The sequence below is a fragment of the Sarcophilus harrisii genome, chromosome 4 (assembly GCF_902635505.1).
Source record: "Sarcophilus harrisii chromosome 4, mSarHar1.11, whole genome shotgun sequence".
Classification (NCBI taxonomy): Eukaryota; Metazoa; Chordata; class Mammalia; order Dasyuromorphia; family Dasyuridae; genus Sarcophilus; species Sarcophilus harrisii.
The window spans coordinates 362,611,827-362,620,616 of record NC_045429.1 but is presented as its reverse complement, the minus strand read 5'-3'; the positions used below and the strand labels follow the sequence as shown (position 1 = coordinate 362,620,616).

The window sequence follows — 8,790 nt, the reverse complement described above, 5'->3', positions numbered from 1 at the left end:
AGACAGCTTGTGAGAAAGTAGTATTGATAAAACTTAGCAACTAATTGAGAAGAATCAAGGGAGGTTGTAAACCTGGATAACTACGATACAGAAAAAGGCAAGTTTGGAGAGAAATATAATGATTTTTTTTTTTTACTTCTAGGATATCCAGGTAAGAACTTCCAGGTTGATAACATGAATTTGGGAGAGAAGTTAGGTTGAATATATAGTTTTGGGTTCCTATTGTATTGGGACACCATAAAGGTAGAAACAAAAAGACTTGACAATTGATTACGTATGGAGGAGGAGATAGTCAATAACAACTTCAAGCCTGTAAACCCTAGGTGACCAGAAAGATAGTGTTGCACTCAGAATTCGCAAATTTTGGAGGACTGTGTTTTGGTAGAAATGCGAATTCCACTTTGGAAACACTGAATTAGATATGCTTACAAGACAATGGATAGCATGACAGGTCTGGAGTCAGGAAGACTCATATTCCTGTCTTCAAATCTGGCCTCACATACTGACTAGTTGTGTGATTCCGGCCAGGTCACTTAATCCTGTTTGACTCAGTTTTTTCATCTAATATTGAGATGGAAAAGGAAATGGCAAATGATTACACATTTTTTTTTTTTGTCAAGAAAACCCCAGAGTAAGTCCAAAAGAGTCAGACATGACTCAATATCACAAGACATTTAGATAGAGCTGTTTAGAAGGCAGCTGATAATATAGTTCATAATTGTATGTAGTTGATAATGGAGTTTAAAAGAGAAGTTAGCATTAGAGATGTGGATTTAGGAGTCATCCACATAGATAAGATAATTAAACTGTAAAAATAGATGAGATGATAAGATCACTTAAGAGTATGTTCATTTTTGTCTATATAAAATATGTGTATACTATATAGAATATATATATATGCACATGTGTATACATATATGCATATATGTGTATACATATATGCGTATATGTGTATCTGTATAAGAGGTTTTGTGTGTGTGTGTGTGTATAAGAGAGAGAAAGAGACAGAGACAATCAGACAGGCAGAGAGAGAGAGAGAGACAGACAGACAGACAGAGACAGAGAGAGAGACAGAGACAGAGAGAGAGACACACACACACAGAGAAAGAAAGACAGAAAGAGAGAGAGAGACAGAGAGAGAAAGGGAGAGGGGAGAAGGGACAGGAGAGAGGGAGAGGGACGGGAGAGGAGAGAGGAGAGAAGGAAGAGAGGGGAGAGAAGGAGAGGAGGAAGAGAAATGAGAATGCAATTTAAGATAGAGCTTTGGGGGATATTCATGCTTGGTGGGCAAGATGATAATCGTGTAGGAGCAATATCTTTTTTTTTTTTTTCCTGAGGCAATTGGGGTTGTGACTTGCCTAGGGTTACACAGCTAGGAAGTGTTAAATGTCTGAGACCAGATTTGACTCAGGTTCCCCAGGGCTGGTGCTCTGTCCATTGCACCTCCTAGCTGCCCCAGCAGCAATATCTTGATGCCTCCCCTCAGTTTAGGCTAATTTTTCTTAAAAAAGACTTAACATTCTAGAGACTTGGTTGGCTCAGGGGACTAAGGGCTTGCTCAGACTGTTAATATCCCTTCTTCATCAGAGAACAAAGCAGCTATGAGGACCTTGGTGGCGGTACAAGGGGGGAGCTTAGATGTTTGCCTGGTGAGTCATGATAGGTAGCGTAGGCAAAGAAACTTTTCTCAGATAAATTAATTCAAAGTGTTCTCAATGCTTCCTGAATGTCTTCTTCCTGCTACAGCTAAGTAAGTCTCCTTTTGTTAATCATTAAATGATTTATGAGCATTTCATTTTATTCCAATATTGAATCTCAACTACCAAAGGACTGGCCTGAGTCGGGTCCAGGCTAGGACAAAGATCGAACAAAGGAATTTGAAAAAAAAAAGTCATAGAGATATGAGGAAAAGAGAGAAGAGAATGTTAGAGCAGCGATAGATGATAGGCAAAAGCTGCAGATGATCAGGTAGAATGAGGATTTTACAAGAAGCCATTTTGTAAAGCTCATTACCAGAAAACTGACCACATTGAAATTAATATTATTTGTTGGAGCAAATCACAAAAACCATCCATCAAGATGTAGGGGTAGTCTATAATGTGGTGGTTTTTAAAAATACATTTTATATTTTATTTTTTTCCAAATATATATAAAAATAGTTAATATTCATGTTTTTAAATTGCAAATTCTCTCCTTTCTCCTTCCCCCTGCAGTGGCAGGAGCTTTCATGCTGCTGACACTATAGATTTTTTTGAAAGTATTCATTAAACTCTGAATCATGATGGTTAGGTCCCTTGTTAATCTGTTGGCTAAATCTGCACCATTAGTCAGTTGTCTTCCTAGCCAAACGATGGTAGGAATGGAAGTGTTCCACTTTTTACTGAAAGGGGTCTAAATTCTTTCCCAAGATCTAGATCTTGGCTTGCCCTCGGGAGCCCTGAGTTCAAGGTATAGGATAGAAACCTTGAATGAGTCCTGCACCCAAGAGTCAGCTTTCCTTTGAGATGGATATTTATACTTGCTTTGCCAGATTAAAGAAACATTCTAGGCCAGAATTTTAAAATGTGAAGTCACTGTGTAAGTCACCGCAGTTAATGTGCAAGAACCTGGACTAATCACCTTTTAAAAAGCACACCTTTCCAATGAGCAGGGATAGTGCCCACTTAAGATTCTCTCCTTTTTTGAAAAGCATTAAAAAATCATAACTTGTAAGCCCAGAGGGCGAACACTTTGACTTAACAACCCCTGCTCTTTCTTTTGCAGAGCATTAAAGAAACCATTAACTTCCTGCACTAGGGGATAGCAGGCATGCCCTTGGCCTTCAGCTTTCATTTGAGAAGCACTCAAAACCACTGGTGGCAAATCCAGAGGGAGAACCCTTGCTTTACTTAAAGCTCTTCTCTCTCTCTTGCAGTGTTAAATTATAAAAGGAAAAGGCTGATGCTAAGACATCTTGTCAAAATAGAGCCAGAAGAACCTGGACTTGGTGAAGCAGGGCTCTAAGTTTTTTTCCCTGTGGTGACTCTGGGCTGTCCATCACATAAAGTTCTAATCCTTTTGCATGACTCCAACTCCTCCAACTAAAAACTCCCGTTTTCCTTTACTGATTTCTGGCTAAATTCTGGTATGAAATCTCTGATCCATCCAGGTAAAACTCCTTTTAACTTTATTTCATCTTTTCCTGCCTGCAAAGAATCACATAGAATCTTAGGTTCTGAAGGTACTTCAGAGGACAGACTATGCCTGAGCAAGAATTGCTAAAAAGCAGTCATCCAGTCTTCACTTGAAGGCCTGTAAGAAGGGGAATCCACTACCTATCAGGCACTTTAGTATAGCTTTATTTTTAAGGAAGTTTTCTCCTCATATTGAACCTAAATATGTCGAAACTTCAGGGAACAAATTTATTAACCTAATTAAAAAAAAGAGAGGTGTGAAGCTATATGGAGAGTGAAGAGGGTATAGAGTTCACACATACATAGGGAAACCACCTTACTGAATGTACCTTGGGAAGAGGGTTCTGGAGAAGGTTAGGCCTTTTTGGAAGTCAAATGGAACAAGAAAAACATATCAAGAATAATCTCCCTGGGCATAAAAATCCAGCAGGAAGGAAGGAAAACCACTGAGTGGATAGATTCTGATGAACCAAGATGTCTATTTTAGAAGAGAAGCATTACTTTTTAAAATTAGGGGAGATCTATATAGTCTTGAACCTCTGCTATTCTAGATAACCAGGTCTTGAAATGGTAGGAGTTGGGATGGTATGTTTTTCAGCTTATGTGTTGTCTTTATTAGAATGTAAGCTTCTTGAGGCCGCATAGTATTTAGCACATGTATACAACTATTACATACTTGTTGCTTGCATATGACTCTTCTGTACATAATTTTTTATAGCTGTATTAGTTCATTCCTGTGTTTGTCTCCTGTTGTCCATTAGCTTCACTAAGTCTTCAGAGGTAGGAACATAATAAAGTTGATCATCCGTGACCCGATGCTCAGTAGGCTAAGGATGGGCCTAAAGAGGCAGAGATGGTAGGCTTAATTCTTTTGTGGATTGTTTAGCTTCACTTCACTCCATGACCACAGCCTGTACCACCTGACTCACAAAGATTTATCTGTGGAAGAGAAATCAGATCCATCATTCTTTTGAAAACAAAACCAAAACGAGTTCAAAGTGCAAGCCCAACTGATGACAGGCAGTAGTTTCATCTGCATGCGAAAGGCCCCACTGCCCAGCATGGGGTTTTGTCCACAGGAGAGGCTCAATAAATACTGACTAAGGAGATGGGCAGGATTTTTATTTATAAAAGACTGAGAATAAAGTAGGGCAAATAGAACTAAAGATGTTTAGCCTGGAGGAGGGAAAACCTGGGAGAATATGCTTATTACTTTTATATATTTGAAGACTTGCCATGTAGAAGATAAATTAGATTTATTTTGCTTGGCCCGATGTGGAACTAGCCCCAGTGAGTAGAAGTTATAGGGAGGCAGATTTCACTTCAAAATAAGAAAGAATATCCTAGCAAAGAAAGCTATCTAAAGGTAGAGTGAACTATCTCAGAAAGTAGAAAGTTTCCTGCCACTGGCAACTTTTAAATCAAATCTGGATGTGTATCTGTCTAGAAGGTTGTACAAGGAACTAATTTCTCAGGTACAGGTCGGACTAGGTGACCTCAAAGGTTTCTTCCAACTCTGAGATTTTGTTTTTCTATTCACCACAAGAGATCACTTAGAGGCAATGTTGGAAAGAATGACAGATTTGGAGCCAGATGACCTAGGTTCCAATTGTGGCTTTTCACCTTACTTTGTGGTATTATCCAAGTCATGGAACCACTCAGTGTCTGAGGTTTTTCATCTGTGGGTGGGCTGGGTGGAGATTTGAACCAGATAACCTCTAAAGTGCCCATCTCTTTATCTATGATTTTACAAGCCATATAATGAAAATTTAGAGGTGGCACTAACAAGTGTGGAGTCAGAGCACAGTAAGGAAAAGAGGTGTTCGAATGAATGGCTGATTATAATTCATGTTCCTGGCACAAGAAGACTCAAATCATCTGGCTTTGCAAACAAATCAGCAAATTCAAACATGGAAGTACACTGGGCAGCATTTCCTGAAAGCTTACTTGCTTTGGTAAATTATGCCTGGAAAATGTTTTGAATATATAAGAAGCAGAATATGTTTAATAGGTAGGAGAAATGCTTACATAACTCATTTCAGAATCAATAGCTAAATCTATTATTGACTGTATTGGAAGCTTGAGACAAGAACCTATTAATGTTGTCCAAAGAGGTGCACTTTCAATTCAGTTTAAGCCATCTAAACCAAAACATGACTTCTGGGTGATCAGAAAAATCAAGTCACGCAATCTGATAGTGACAGGAAGCCTGGCCTAAGGAAAATATGATGAAGTTCTAAGACAAAATCATACTTCTGAAAAACTATAGCGAGATTAATTTTACATTTGTCATGAAAGGTTTTTTCACTTTATTTTAGTTATAACTCCTCCTCCCAACCCCAATTATCTAGGAACTGAATTTCAAAGAGCAGATGCAATACTGACTGTGTCAACTTGAGCAAATCACTTCATCTTTGAATATTTATAGTCTTGATTTTGTCCTTAAAACAGGGATACTAGGAATGCCGAAAATGTAAGGGATTATTATTTGAGTTTTAAAATTTATTGTGTTGCACTTTTAAGACTCATATAGCTGGTGTGAATTACCATACTGACGGTTGCACAATGTCCCACTCTGAAGAAATGATAGGGTAATCATTGAAGGGATAGTGGAGAAGCAGTTTGGAGTCAGTATGGCTGTGGTCATGTCAGCTCCCCACGTTTCTGTCAACTCAGCATATATTTATAAAAGCACCCGCCATCAATATTCACATCCACCCAGCTGACTTTCTATTTCACCAGGATCTTTACAACTTGGTGAGGGAGGTAATACAGGTATTATAATTACTTTTGTTTTTTTTTTAAACAGATGAGGAAACTGTGGCAGAGGAAGATTAAGTAACTTGCTCAGGAGCTCAGGATTACATGGCCAGAATCTGATGGAATTGGTGGAACCAGTATTTGAACCCAGGTCTCTTGACACCAAGTCCAGTACTCTATCAGGCTACTACACATTATGTTCAGCATTCTGGTCTAGGTCCTATACATCATGATAATGAACCTGTAGGGAAGCTTGGGAAAGGGAAGAATATTACTGGCTAGCATGTTAAACCCAAAATATCCATCCCAGTCTATCACCTTTATCTGATCCTTAGACTATCATCTCATGTTGCTTTTTCATTTCACAGCCAGCTTCTAGAAAATGTCATTTATATTTTTGATCTTCATTTCCTCATTTCTCACTCTCTTTGAAGACCTTGATTTTTTAAAAAAGTTAATTTTTAATTCTTTAAAATTTAACATTCATTTAAAATTTATGAATCCCAAACTCTATCCCTCCTCAAGTCCCTCTCCCATTCATTGAAAAAGCAAGCAATATCTATTGTGCATGTAAACTCAGTCCTTTGAACTACAGCTGCCAATCATACCACTTGACAGAAACTTTCTACTAAGTTACTTATAGTCTCTTAATTCAAAAGTCCTTATAAAATTTTCTCAGCCCTCTTACCTTACCTCTCTATAACATTTGACATTGTTGATCGCTTCGCCTCTCCTGCATATTCTCTTCTCTCTTGACTTCTCTCTCTTTTAAAAATTAAAAAAAAATTCTCTCCTATTTCTCCCCTAAAAAAGTAAAATAAATCCCTTGTAACATATATACATAATCAAGCAAAACAAATTCCCATATTGGTCACATAAAAAATGTTTCTCATTCTGTATATTAATCTATAACCTTTTTATGTCTGGACATATGTAACATAGTTGATCACTACAATGATCAGAGTTTTAAAGTCTTTCAAAATTGCGTGTGTGTGTGTTTTTTAACAATGTTATTGTTACAGTATAAATTGTGTTCCTGGTTTTGCTCTCTTAACTTTGCATCAGTTCATACAGGTCTTCCTACATTTCTCTGAAACTATCTCTTTCATCATTTTTATAGCAGAGCAGTATTTTATTACATCTGTATATTACAATTTTTGTTCAACCATTTCCCAATTAATAGACACTCTTATTTTTAGCTTTGCTACTACAAATAGAATTGCTATAGATATTTTTGTATATATAAACTTTATTCTTTAAGCTTCCTGCAGTATTGACTTACTTGTGATATTACTAGGTATAGGGTTTGTAGAATGTGGTTCTTGGGGCTGTAATACTACTCTCACTTGCCTCTCCTCACATCTCACTCTTTAATTTTCTTTGCTGGATCATCACCCACAATTAATAGATGGGTTGCCTCCACTTTCCATCCTTGGTCATTATCTCTTCTTACTTTCTCCTTTCTCCTTGGTGATCAGGTCACATGCCTTAATTATCTTTATGCAGATGATTTCCAATTGTATGTATCCAGCCCTCATCTCTCCAGTACTATAGGTTAGCTTTACCAACTATAGACAGTTTCACTTGCACATCCTATAGGAATCTCAAATTCAATATGTTCAAAATGGAAGCTAAATTTCCATCCCAAATCGGCTTCTCTGTCATACTTCCCTATTTCTGTTAAAGGGACCACCAGTGTGTCAGTCACTCAAGTTCATAACTTTGTATTTATTTGTGATTTTTCCCTTTCCTTCTACATTTTATCAATTGTCAAGTCTTGTTGATATGACCTTCATAATATCTCTCTGATCTTTTTCCTTATCTCCAGTACTACAGCCTCTCCTGGTTCAATCCTTCATTACTTCTCACATGGATATCTATTGGTATACCTGTTGTGAAATTATATTTCTAAAACACAAACTCTTTGATGATCCCTATTGCCTCTAGGATAAATATAAAATCCTAAGCCTGGTACTTAAAACTGTCTACAATCAGGATCCCAAATTACCTATCTAGCTCTGGTCCATGTCACCCCCCTTCATACTCTCTACTTCCAAATTGTCTTGCTATCTGTTCCTTTTTTGTGAAACTACCATCTTGTACCTCTGCAAGGCAATCTCTCATGTCTAAAATGCAGCTTTTCCCCACTTCTACTTTAATATCCTTAGTGTCTTTCAAAGGATAGTTTAGGTCCCAACTCCTACACATATTATTTTTCCTGAATTGTTAAGGTCGTCTCCCTCTTAAAATTACTTTGCATTTATGTATAAATATGAATTTATACAAAGTGGATAGAATACTGCTTGATATCAGGAAGATCTGGGTTCAAATTTTGTTTCAGACATAGTAGCTGAGAGACTTTGGATTAAGTCATTTAATCTTTGTGCATAAGTCTCCTCATTGAAAAAATGGGGTGGTGAGAGGAGTTGGGGCGTGTGTGTATGTGTGTGTGTGTGTGTGTGTGTGTGTTTTAACAATGTTACTGTTACAGTATAAATTGTGTTCCTGGTTTTGCTCTCTTAACTTTGCATCAGTTCATACAGGTCTTCCTACATTTCTCTGAAACTATCTTTTCATTATTTTTATAGCAGAGCAGTATTTTATCCTCAATTTATCCTCAAACTCAACCTGGTTTCTTTTGTGTCCAGTTAAAACAGCTTGGTTTCAGTTCAATTCAACAAACATTTAAAGTATGTAAAGCATTGTGTTAGACAATAGCAATTAGCAACGATAACAATAAAATAGCTCCTGACTTCAGAGTTTACAATCTCCAGGTTAAGATATGAGACACAGAATTACTGAATCAGATTTTCAATTACAAGGGATGTTAGAAGCCATCACCTACCCCCCCCCCCCC

General features: G+C 37.4%; 1 long non-coding RNA gene across 1 annotated transcript; it reads right to left on the bottom strand.

Annotated features, from left to right (window-relative positions):
• Window positions 1-2,691: 2,691 nt before the first annotated feature.
• LOC116423358 lies at window positions 2,692-8,790 on the bottom strand. The gene is made up of 2 exons (XR_004233944.1): window positions 6,627-8,790; window positions 2,692-4,112 (listed from the first exon to the last, which is right to left on the bottom strand). It is a non-coding gene; the product is annotated as an uncharacterized LOC116423358 (long non-coding RNA).